The 13,221-nt window shown below is 36.1% G+C and overlaps 1 protein-coding gene across 7 annotated transcripts in view; it reads left to right on the forward strand.

Moving 5' to 3' along the window:
• The window catches only part of GLDN (gliomedin), a 113,595-nt gene that overhangs the window by 45,574 nt on the left and 54,800 nt on the right, over positions 1–13,221 (forward strand). Inside the window, exon 1 of one of the 7 annotated variants that reach the window (XM_021407303.1) lies at positions 2,627–2,828. The exons of the other annotated variants lie outside the window; for them this stretch is intronic. The gene's annotated coding sequence lies outside the window, so the exon portion shown is untranslated. Of the gene's footprint in view, positions 1–2,626; positions 2,829–13,221 lie in introns of those variants that run through there. 7 annotated transcript variants of the gene reach the window in all.

Below are 13,221 nucleotides of genomic sequence, written 5' to 3' on the forward strand. Positions count from 1 at the left end.
CTTGAATGGGTACAGCAACTTTGGTACAGAAACTGATGCAAACTAAAAGCCTAAGCAGAGGGAACAGCAGTGAGGAAAGAGGTACTTGTGCCAAGGGTGTTGGCGTGTGAATGGAGTAGGCCTGCCATTTTGTCTTTTGCCAATTTCCATTTTGTTCTGATTTCTTGCACTTCAGGCAACAGGAAGAACTGAGGAAAGCTGTGCATAATACCCCTCAAGTTTTCCCCTTCTCTCCTCCACAATGGATCTTCTGGATCCACTCTCTTTCTTTTTAGCTGGTCCACTATCCCGGCTTGACTTTTCCCTAGCTGCCTACAGCCTGCCTGTAGACTATTCTCCTTCTGTTCCTCTTTCAAAAGACTCGGTTATTCAAGGCACTAAGAACCTGCAGTGAAACCCTGAGCATCCACATGGCCTACTGGTGTTTAGGATAAATCATTGCTCAGAATCAGTTAAGAGTAGAGCATCTGGAGAGAAGGTATCATGATTTGTAATAAGGCCATGCCAGCAATGTGAGCTGAGTTTGACCATGTTTTTCATAGCTTTGTAATGATGTCCTAATGAATATTTATCATTATTTGTAAGACCCTATTTTCAGCAGTTGTGTATTTTAGTAACAGATGACAAAATGTTCATTTTAGTTTGTAATAGAATTGTCTCTATTTTAGCTGTTTATTATGATGGGGATGTCACTCCCATTGCATTGTCTGCCATAGTAACACAGCTGGAGTATTGGCAGGCTAGCAAGTTTAAAAGCATATTTGATTAGTTTGTTTCTTGTCCAGATGAAGGTCTCTCAGTGGAAACGTTAACTCTTTGGACTGTACATTTGTCTTATAGAAGAGGTGAACGAAGTTCTGTCAGATATGACAGGTTTCGTCCAAAATTTCCCAATTTTTGCTTTTAGCATTAGTGGCTAAAATAAAATTCCTTCAGGACTAAACAACACAAGAAAGTTTTCTGAAGAAGTATTCAATTGTATTAGTCCTGTATCTATTTTAATTCAGTTCAGATATTCTGTAAGTGTTGCATGAAGGAATGCTTGTTCGATGTATGCACCATAAGAAAGCTGTATGTGCTCTTTGTGTAATAAAGTAGTAACTTATTTAGAATGATAACAAAGCCCTTTGCTCATGGGTCAGATTGTTCTTCACCTTCCCTATATCATTACTACACTGGATTGATCGGAGAATTAGTGGAGATGATTAGGCCATCTGCATGCAGAATGAGCACTAAAGTTCTCAGCTGTTCTTCAGTCTTAGCCTCCTCTTTCCAGCCTAGTCAGTGTATTAATTCATTGAACTTGTAGGACCTAGAATACATTCCCTGTTCTATATGCTTTCACTTGAATCAGACATTAAGAAAAAAAAAACTGCCTCCTCCCCCTCAAAAAACAGTAAAACCACAAACCCATAAAACTAGACAGAATGGAAATGTTCATTAAACTAAAGGCTTCAACATAAGTTTCTGCCAGCAGAAAGAACAGCTTTAAATAAACCCATCTTACTTTTGGGATTACTATTTCCCTTCTGCCAAATAATGCTGTTGGCCTGAGGATACGTTCTTGGAAGAAAATAAATCCTGAGGTAGGTGTTCAGTTTCAGCAAATGACATTTTCAGATGAAAAGATACTTTATTAGAAATTCACAATCAGTTCCACAAGTACAATGTTACCCTGACTTAATGCTGTATGATGGATGAAGCCATAAGATTGTCTCTGCGGAGTTGATTTTGAAGCTTCAAACAAGAGCTTCAAAGTTCAGCCTCAGTTACATAAACTCATTGAAATTTGAGTGGAAAAGGAATGATTGATTCCACCTTTTTCTAGTCTCACTTGTAAAAAAAAAAAAAAAAAAAAAAAGGAGAACAAGTTTTGATTTTGCTGTAGGAAAGTGTTCTGCAAATGTGTTTTGGCTCTTAAAAAAAGTATCTGGAATGATTTGGAGCTGGATTCCATTTATCACTTACACATTCCAAAGAGTTAACAGGGAACAAGTATTTCCCTTTTGTTCTGTATAACACAGACCATTAAGTTTGTCACTAAGTAAGGGACTAAGTTTCACTGCAGTGCATGTTGCACTACATCTGGTTTCTTCTTACATTCTCTATTTAGAAATAGAAATCCAGCTGTTACCATAATGAAGGAATAGGGCTGAGCTGACATTCTCATTTTTAAAAAGTACATTCTAGAATATTTAAGTTAAAACGGGGACATTATTTCAAAATGATTGTCTTGTAAGAGCATGCAGAAAGCATTAATATAGCATTGCACACAATAAGAGATGTCTGATAGTAAAGTCTAACTGAAATTGGAAGAAATTAACACCCAGTTTTCTCAAGTGCAGCAATGGAAACTTTTCCAGGTATGGGGGCTCAAGCTTGGATGCCTACATCCCTTCCCTTTCATTACTGAACAAAAAAGAAAACAACACAATAAAAATAGAAACAGATTTAAAAAAAAAAGAAAACAAATGGCTGTGTTCATTTCTATCCTTTAGAGGCTTCATTCGCTGATCTGTATTCTTTACATAATTGCCAATGAGTTGAGCTCACCTTTAATCTCTGAAGCACGACTGTTATTTGCATAAATGCAGCATATAAAGGGATGCAACATAATCCTGGTGCCAATTCCAGAACATTGTTACTTTTGATCTTTCCCTCATCATCTTTTTAACATTTTATTTCAATTAAATTGTTTGAACACAGGAAGGCTTGGAAAACTAGGGAGATTAGGTAAATGATGTCAGGTTTGGCCTGTTCTCATTTAAAAAGAGATGAAGAAAAATTGGAATCAAGTCAAGGCCACTGTATCCAGTCGCTGAATTATTGTGAGTAGTTTTGCATGCACTAACTTCTGTGGATCTATGAGTTTTCAGTTTCCTCACAGTTCAGAAATAAATCCATGTTACATGATTATCATCCAAATCTCTTCTTGAACTATCCCAAGCCAAGCCAGCAATGTCAAACAGAGTTACATAAAAGGAGTTGACAAATTAAGTGTCCCCCCCCCCTTTTTTTTTGAATGTGTAGATCTTTACCAACTGGTTAATTTGATGTGTGTGTGTTTTTCAGGAATGTAATTTAAAGATCTTATATTTCTGAAATGACCTGAGATTTTGTTCTTGAAACAAGATTTACTGAAGTTTTGCCTTTCAGTCTCTCAAAAATTATGATTCCTTTGGTGAGTGCCATGCATTAGTTATGGTTCTTTCTCATCCAGAAAACAATGGATCAATTATATCAATTATTTTAGTCCTGTGCCTCTGCTTCCCAATTTCTAATAAAATTTAATTACCAGAAGATGCAATGCTCCTTTGTAAAAAAAAAAAGTTAATTAATTTAGTCTTCATCTGGATTTAATCATTCTGAGCACTTAATTGCTTTCAGTTTGATAATTCAAAATCATACTGTCAAGCAGAGATTATGAACTATGTTAGTATCATTATGTACATTTTATGTTGTTACAAAGAAGTTTTGAATTTTACCCTTTCAGCACCTCTGAACACTTGCCTCAGGGAAAAAGAAAAACACGCTGAAAACCAGAATTCCCAGTATGACCTGTTAATTTTTTTGTTTGTTTGTTTGGATTGTCTCATTTTCATTTGGACAAAGAGTACTCAGAAATTTCCGTTTGTGTGCCTGGTTGTAAGAAATAGATTCAAATCCCTCTGTTTGATTATGTTTGAGTCTTAGGGGAAGCACTACTGAACGGGGCTTGGGAAAGGACAGGTTCAGGCTTCCTAAAAGATAGGTATTACTGAGCTATGTGTGTCTATCCCCATGTGATTTAGCCCTTGAGCCTTTGAGGAAAAGGGGCACTTTTGGCAATCAGTCAATAGTGTCTGTGATATCACCGGTTTCTGTAGTTTCTGCCATAAATCTCAAACAGTGCTTCTGGCTCTGAGGTGACTACAAGTATGTAAGCGCAGTTATTGCCATGCCATGCTCAAACTACTGAGTCCTGCTTAGGGGAAGGTTCAGTGTGGAGACAGTGAAATGGCATAATTCCAGAGCGTGGACAAAGTGTGCTCAAGCCTTAGACGTAAGCATAAAGATTAAGCAGTTAAGTTTAAAGACTTTGACCCGATAACATCCAAATTTAATTTGGCTGTGTGTGATGGTGCGTGAGGGGCAGAGCTGGCACTGCAGTGTGCCCTCTCCTCCATAGTGTTCCAATCCATTGTAGCCTACACAGTCTTTGCTTGAGTTATGCCCAATTAACTCATGAAAACTATCACTAAAGATCACATTCTAATGTTAAAAGTTTATGTGGCTACATTACAGGCTATCCAGCAGGGCCGTGTGTTGGACGCACTTGATATAAATTATTTGAAGGAAGAGGAGAATAGGAGTGTGATTTCTCAAAATGCTTGCGTGTTTCTGGAGAAATAAATTTTTACTTTTATATCATTTTATCAAGCTTTTTCTTTGATTTTTCGTAAAGAATAAAAGCTTATCTAACGGTGGTAATAAACAGAACTGAAAAAGCAAGAAGTTAAAATGAAAATTCCTACAGAGAATGGGCTTTAAGAAATACCAAATTTATTTTTGTGAACTATCGTAGCAGGGACAAAGAAATTACTTCCATATTTGCAGTAGTCTGCAAGCTTTGTTCAAGAGACAGCAATGCAAATGGGAGAATGTCAAGTGGGAGGATGATAGTCAAGAAAAGAATTAATTTTTCAGGAGTGGAATGCAGACTTCCATCACTAAATTAATCTCCAGAAGTAATTTTATTGGGATATCCTATTACCGTCTCACTAACTTCAGAAGTGCAAAAGCAGGCAGTTACTCTGCAAGCATAACCCCAAGTCAAGAACACATTTCTGTATAAAATATACTACTGTTCAAGTTCTATTCGCTATTATTTTGGATGATGTTGTAGATTAATTTATAAGATGATTGAATACGAACATGCATTATTCAAGGACTTGAACAAGGAAAATCTTTTTACTCCCAGAAGATTTAGTTAAATTAGTCTACTCAGTGTATCATACTTAACTTCAGCTGCATTGTATACTGCTGCAGTACTTTGTCATATTGATCTGCTGTCTAACCTTTAGAAACATTCTTAATATAAGCACAAAATAGATTAAAACATAATATAATTTTGTCAGATTAAGCTGAAAGAAATAAAAGCGAAAGTATTATGGAACAGTGGGAAGAAAACAATATAGTCCTGGGAAGAAAGGAGACGTAGTTCAACAACAATTTGATAATGTATGGGAATTTGGAAAGAAAAAAACGAAAGCATCATATTCCCACTAAAAATCAAATACCATTTCAATACACCTTTAATTTCAGCAAAACTGAGTGGATTAATGATCTGATTCATCATGGTTCAGTAAAGCTTTGACTTTTAGTGTCGGTCACTTGTATGCAGTACAGAGCCTGACGCTTTTTATTTTAGTTTTTTTTTTTTTTCAGATAAAATGTAGTATTTGACAGAAGGTTTATGTTTCCCTGCTACAGAAACTCCCTTAGACTTTAAGGCAAAATACTTGATATTATGACAAATACTTTAACAGAGATGGCAGAGGGAGGGATTATATTGACTGCTATGTATTTGTTTCAGCAACATTTTCCATAGTCTAATCAACCAAATCAATGTATATATATTAGTCTTGTCTACTGGATTCTGTAGAATTTTACAAGTAGCTTGAGCAAAAATCAGTTGAGAATAATGTGAAATGTAATCACGTAATGCTTGCTGCTGTGATGGAGCAAGTGTGTGAGGTTTGATGCAAGACAAAATATTTATGAATGGTGAAATAGCATCTTAAATGAAAAGCAAGGGGAAGGAGTACAATTTGTGGTGGTTTCTTTTTTTTTTTTTTTCATGTAGGACTATTTGGACTCCAACAGGAATATCTTTAATTTTGAAAAAAGAGCCTTTTGCAAATCACTACTTGATGTGGTGATGTAATAGGTGCCATCTGACTTCAAAATCAGTACAGTATGTCCTATATAATACCTAGTTCTAAGAGCTACAGTGTCTGAAATGTCTTTGTGGCAAGAGGGAGAACTTTGATAAGAGGGGAAAGAGAACACTCTACAACACTTCCTAGCACTGTTAAACGCTAGCCATTTTGCCCAGGCAGCTGACCTGGATGCATAGTATAAGCATAATATAGCTGGGACATAGTGTATTAGACCCTCAGGTTTCTGCATGTCAGCAGTATGTGTTAAATAGGATAAGATCCTGATGGAAATTAGACTGCTGGTTGTGCAGACTGAGAGCTGAACAACAAGAGAGCAACCTACTACTCCTGGAGTAAATTATGTTTAGGCGCCTGCTCCTGCAAGTGACGTGGTAGTGGCGGAACCTTTCAGAAAGCATTTGGCAGTGCAGGAAGGATTCAGATTTCTAAATGTCTTCAACCTGATATGTTGTCATCATTCTCTACCTTTCACTTCTCAGTCTTTTAAAATTTTTTCATAATTCATTAAGAGCTTGAGCTAAAGTGCACAAATCAAAACCTTCCTGTGCCTTCAGGGTCTTCATGTAGTCAGCAGTATTTGATTGCAAAGAACAAGGAGCATTAGAGTTGGATATAATCTCTGGTTTTACTACTAAAGCTATTTTCTAGTGAGCTTTGATTTTTTCATAGGGTTATGTTTCAGGTAATGTTATTTTCTTCTGTTTTCAGCCAAAAGTATAACTAGTTCTGTATTCGTTGAGAACATACAGCTCACATAAGTGTGGGAATGACATGGTAATTTGGTGTAAGTATTATGTAAATTGGAAGTGAAATAACTTTTTTTCACTGAAACGTTTTCCACTTTTCTTTTTTTTGTAAAATGTGAAAGAATTTTTTGTCCTCAGTGGCAAACATTTTGGAAAGCATGAATGATGTACTGCTCTACTACTGTATGGCATCCAGTTATCATGCTTGATGCATTGTGTAACAGTGAAGGACAAGCAAACTGCAATCTGCTGATGCTACTGTATCTGATCTTTAGCTTGGGAAGTTTCTCAAATTTTAATGTCTTTGGAATATTGCATGGGTTGAGGTTTAGTGTTTTAATAGATATTTTTCTGAACCATTTTGTGCTAGACCATAATTATAGATCTGTATTGGTCTGGACTCTCTCTATAAATTTATTTTTATATCTTATTATCTTATACGTTATATCTTATTACTCATATATATATATGAATGTGAGCCAGCAGTGTGCCCAGGTGGCCAAGAAGGCCAATGGCATGCTGGCTTGTATCAGGAATGGTGTGGTGAGCAGGACTAAGGAAGTCATCCTGCCCCTGTACTCAGCACTGGTGAGGCCCCACCTCAAGTACTGTGTTCAGTTTTGGGCACCTCAGTACAGAAAGGACATTGAGGTGCTGGAGCAGGTCCAAAGAAGTGCAACAAGGCTTGTGAAGGGCTTGGACAATATGCCCTATGAGGAACGACTGAAGGAACTGGGACTGTTTAGTCTGGGGAAGAGGAGGCTGAGGGGAGACCTCATTGCTCTCTTCAAATACCTGAAAGATGATTGCAGTGAGAGCGGGGCTGGAATCTTCTTACTGGTGACAGGTGACAGGACAGGGGGAAATGGCCTCAAGTTGCACCAGTTGGATATCAGGAAAAACTTCTTTACAGAAAGGGTTGTTAAGCACTGGAATAGGCTTCCCAGGGAGGTGGCTGAGTCACCATCCCTGAATGTGTTTAAAAACCGTTTGGATGTGGTGCTTGGGGACGTGATTTAGTGGTGGGTTGTTAGAGTTAGGGTAGTGCAATTTGGTTGCAGTTGGACTTGAAGATCTTGAAGGTCTTTTCCAGCCAGAGCAATTCTATGATTCTATAAGAGTGTCCCTTTTCTAATTTTTTTTTGAAACACCTGTTACTACAGATCAGCCTGAAATCAGGATGCAGAGAGGGTGGAAGAAAATAATTTTAAAAATGTCATTCCAAATATTAGCAAAGCAATTACTTAAGAACAGAAAAAGAGCTGTGGCTAACACCCAATTACTCAACAGTTTAAAAAGGAGTAGCAGGTCAGACTTGGTAGTTAGGTTATAATAGCATTAGTTTGTAGTAATGAGGTAGGTCTCTTAAATAACTGTGTTAGACTGCCTTTATTTCTGGAGAGCATTGAGGTATTTTCATTTTTACCCAGCAAGATGTGATACTCTACAACATTATTTTTTAGCAGTAGTCTGTATATCCTGTAGTGGCTTTAACAAGCTGACCAGACAACGTGAAATAAACAAATTAATGATGGGGAAATGCGTTTTGCAGAAAATCTTGCTGAGTGTCACTTTGCTATTTTGAAAAAAAAAAAAAAAAAAAGAGAATAATTCAGAGCCATATGGGAGCCTGATAAAACTCTGATAAAACTAAGTGTCAAGAATCCTCTCACATCCATTCCAGATGGTTGAGACTTTCCTTGGAACTGGATGTCTCATGTAAAATTAGCTCCCTGTTTATTCTCAGCTAATAACAGTCACAAAGGTGAGGAGAAGACTAATCTAGCAGAAAGGACATGAGAAGAGCAAGATGTCTTTCTTGTAGAATAATTACTATTGAAAGATACAATTTTGGTGCATGAGCAGAAGGATATGACTACAAATAAACAGTTTGATTTACTATATGCATTGAAACAATAAGAAAAATGATATTTTTCCGATAAGAAAAAACTGAAGCTGTTAATGAATGATGTGCTCTGAAAAATAGTTTTGAGAGGAAGTGATTGTCTTTCAGTGTACTGATATCTTTTAACTTTAGGAAATACTTAAGGAATACTAACCTTGAGGCAAACATTAATACTCTCCTGTATGTGTACTGTATGCATGGGTCTTTATTCTGCATGTATGATCAATACTCTGTAAACACCTTATGCTGAACACATTCCTCTTGAATACCTGTCTAGAGACAGGTGCACAACTGGCACAGAATGCTCTAAGCTTTGTAGAACATATTCCTGTAAAACAGCCACCCCTCCTCAATATTAACTAGTTCAGTGTTTAATGATGCTATCAGATTTTATTTGCTCACCTATGCTTTTGTCATGAGTGTTTTGATCAAGTATCCTGTGCAGTCTGTCAGGATTTTGCCACTGATTGCAATGAGTAAGTGAAAAGTGTACAACTTCTTTTGTGTGTGCAAGTACACTCTTAGTATAATTGCTGCCTTATAACAATAATTCCTGTGATATTCTTTAATAATAACAACCTAACAGCATAGTTGCCATGGACAGCTCTTACAGTTGTTATCAGCTGTTTATCTAGTGCACAAACATTATTTTTGTGAGTCATTGTTCTAGGTCTGAAGATATTATATCCAGTTGGCAAAAACGTGGTGCTATTTATATATGAAACCTGCTCTGTCATTTAATTGAGAACAGTTTGCAATGATTGCTTTGTTCTTGTTGCTTGACTTTAGAAGATCTTTAATTCTAAAGAGATACTGGAGGCTGAGGATTTAGTGTAGATCTGTTGGCACTTGTTCACCAGTTCATTTAAAAAATCCTGGTATGGCTTTTTTGGTACAGATAATTTTGAATGCTCAATCAGATTTATTACCTGACATTTTTACTATTGTGGGATTATTAAACTGAAGATTCTTTGGGAGGTTTGTTGTCTAAGCATCACTACTCATTGTTTTATTTCACGTGTGTGGCTCCTTCCTTACTTCTAGGGTACAACAGACGTGTTAAAGTGTACATCCAATTTGATCCCAATAGAAGCAATTCTTTTTGTTCAAGAAATGCAGTGGTTTAGATTTAGTTGTCCCTAGTTATCCTAGACTTGCTCTGGGATTTATTTTGTACATAGGCGCTGCTGTTTCTTGCTAATTAAATAGTAGTGTATTATACATTTAATGTTTTAAATTTTAAAAATAATTTAAAACAACATATTTAAATTAATTTTTCCATGTTCTCAGAAGGAACCTTAATACTTACGCTGTCAGTGGGATTTATTTCATTAGATTTACTCTGAATATTGAAGTCAACTCCTGTAAACCACACTTTTTAAGTTCTTTTTAAAAAGTCTTGTTGAATAAATGTCAAACTTCAATTTATTTTTTGATTCTTCTAACGGTGGACTAACATATAAATATCACTGGACTTGCAAAGGCTCCACTGCAGTAATATTCATTAGTCTTTTACTCTGATCCCAGTTCAGTCTGTGCTATTAGAAGCGAAATACTGATTTGGATTGGTTTAAACTTCTACTGCTCTGTCCACGCTCTATCCCTGTGCTCAGTTCTACAAAGTTCCTTGAATTCTCAAGGATGGGTATCTCTTCTTTGTCTACTTCCTACCCTCCTGCCAATATAGAAATGGATTTATGTTAGCAGACTTCAACCCAATAATTCAATAAATGGTTTCTAAATTTAAGCAGGCTCAATAGTATACTTTGAAATGTTCACAAACTGCTTCATAACTTTAAAGAACATAGCAGACTTAGGCTTTCAGTATGTTATAATATTTGGTGACTGTTCCTGTATATCAATAGCACATCATTACCCAAATATAAATACACAAGTACAGCTACATGATTACCTGAACTCAGATCCTGTTAGGGTTTAGCAGCTAAATTTCAGAACAGTAGCCTTCTTAAACTCCAAGAGGATGAGTATGGTCTCCAAAGAGCATGGAGCAAGACTAGGAGCGAATACTCAATAGGGAATTTAACTTTCTTTTTGGTGATCTCCATGAACTTCCTTGTCCTGTGAATTCCAAGCCTCACTGTATCATGATAATGTTTTTGTACTAGTACACTGGATGAAAACCTTTTAATCCTGTAAGATCTAGTTCTCAAAAACAATTTACTATTTGTGCTGTAATGCAGTTCCTACAGTAGTTTTCAGAAATGATTGATGATAAATGACTCAAATTTAAGAAAAATTCAGTAGACTTATATTTTCTAGGTGACAATTTTCTGCTGTGGCAAAGAGCAAAGAATGAGTAGCTTAGAACTGACAATGGGAAGCCATCATTCCTTGATACAATTTTAAGTAAATATTTAAATAAAATTGAGGTTCTTGCACTAGATATGGTAAGCAGGATACTTCCCGGCAATGAAAGAATATGCATGGCATGAGCCAATAATTCATTGGTAATCTACTTTACATAACAATATGTAAACAATAACCTTTCTGCTATCCCCTAGTTTTACTATATGTTTTAACCGAAGTATTGCTATTTATTATGTGTTTCCTGCTCTACCAGCCTTTGGCTATGTTGTTTGATCATACAATTTAGGTGGTACTGGACAAATATTTACTGTATTCTTAATCTTACTTACTCATACTGTTCATAGAATCTCATAAATGCAGAGCAGACTCTGGCCATATATCCTGACATCTTGGCAAAAGTGTTTTAATTGGGTTGTGGTCCCAGTGTCCTGGGGTTTTGACCAAAGATTGTCTGCTAAGGGGCTCTCAGGTGTTTAGCTACTGAGCTAACCAGTCAATTGTTTTTTTTTGTTTGTTTGTTTTTTTTTTCTTACCATATCCCCTCTCTCCAGAACATGAGTTTAGCAAGTCAGCTCTGTCTTGAAGTCTTAACTGATACTCACAGAGAGCTCTGGGATCCTTAGGTGAAGTAATAATAAGGGAATGATAACGGTTCTGTAATACAACTTCTTTGCGTTATCCTTCTTGCAAGAAGGAAGATGAAATCAATATAGCTTCATTTTTATCTATACATCTGAGCTGGTGAAATTTCATTTGAAATCATTTCACTTCCTATCAAACACACACACACACAAAAAACCACTTGCAGCTGCTTTTGTTCAGTAGCTGGATCTAATCCTTTTACAGAATTTAATAATGTGCTTTCTGAAATGGAAGTAAGTGGCAATTTTCTTAATGCGGTTAGCACCATATTTAATATTATAATAATACTGATTCATAATCTTCTCATGTCTCTGTTTTATTTTTCAGTGTTGAATAATAGTTTCTTCTAATGTTTGCTGGAATGAATATGAGGACAAATATGCTTACAGGTGTTAGAAGGTGAAGTTTCTGAATATAGATGTTATGATCTGTAATTATTTGCCAAGAATCTTTCAATGGCTGATAAATGGAGAGTGAAATTCAGCTCTATCTCTGTGTCATTACAAGGTAGGGATAAGTTGATAAAGCATTGAGTGAGATGCTAATTAGCTCTTCTAGAAATAAGGAGGAATGAAATGGCTGAAATCCTATGGGAGGTATTTTCATCTCTAATCAGGCATCTTAATGGTTTTGTACGTGTTGTGTCAAATCTGTCTTTCTTTGCAGTTGAGTAAACTGGTCTTGATTTTGCCCAGCAATTATTTAAAGGATAAAGAATTGTTATGGAAGTTCTTGGACTGATGAGCTCATAATTACTTGTGAAAGTGTAGTGAGGCTACATGAAGTACTAGGACCTGAATTATTAATTGAAGGATCACTCAATACACAAAAATCAACTTCCTTCAAAAACTCTGATATTTCATTAGAGCTTCCTGTTATACTGTGAGCTGTGGAAGAGTGCCATAGACACACTAAATTAAATTAACCAAGCAACAGGGTAAAGTAGCATATAAAAACATCAAATTGAGGGAAATAGTGGTAGTATAAAGACATCAAATTAATTAAGTTTAGATGAATTATACTTAAAATCCCCACAGACCCTTACAATTTCTCAGAAATCATTTTGGAACTTACTAAGGTTCTATCAACCTTGATGCCAATTTATATATATATATAGAGAGAGAGAGATATAGATTCCACTCAGGTAGGCTGGGAGAACAGTTTTAGTAGTATGTGAAGATAATTCTCTAATGCCAGTACCAGTTGGAATAATACTAGTAAGGTCTGTCCACCTGTGGTTTGATTCATCTCCGCCTATATGTTTTCAGTGAACGGAATGACTCCATCTCCAACTATAATAGTGTTTAGTAATTAAGACTGTGGAAGTCTGGCTTTTAGCTTTTATTCGTCAACAGGGACTTCACTAACAGGTGAAATTGCTCTTGTTGCATGAATAAATTTTGTGTGTGCCATCTGGTGGACCCTGTTAGCAGTGCAATCCTGACTTGTAGATCTTTTAATTATATCTGTACCTCACTAAAGTTATCAATATCTAATGAGATGATACACAAATATGAACAGCATAACATCATCTCACCTTATGAAAGCAATAGTTCTGTAGGAGTTGCTAGTTGTTCACAAAATATACTTCTACAAAAGTTCTTTTTTTATTTTTGGAACCCACTGATGCATTTTAACTGTATTATTTCTAGAGTGA

This window comes from Numida meleagris, chromosome 9, assembly GCF_002078875.1.
Source record: "Numida meleagris isolate 19003 breed g44 Domestic line chromosome 9, NumMel1.0, whole genome shotgun sequence".
Lineage (NCBI taxonomy): Eukaryota > Metazoa > Chordata > Aves > Galliformes > Numididae > Numida > Numida meleagris.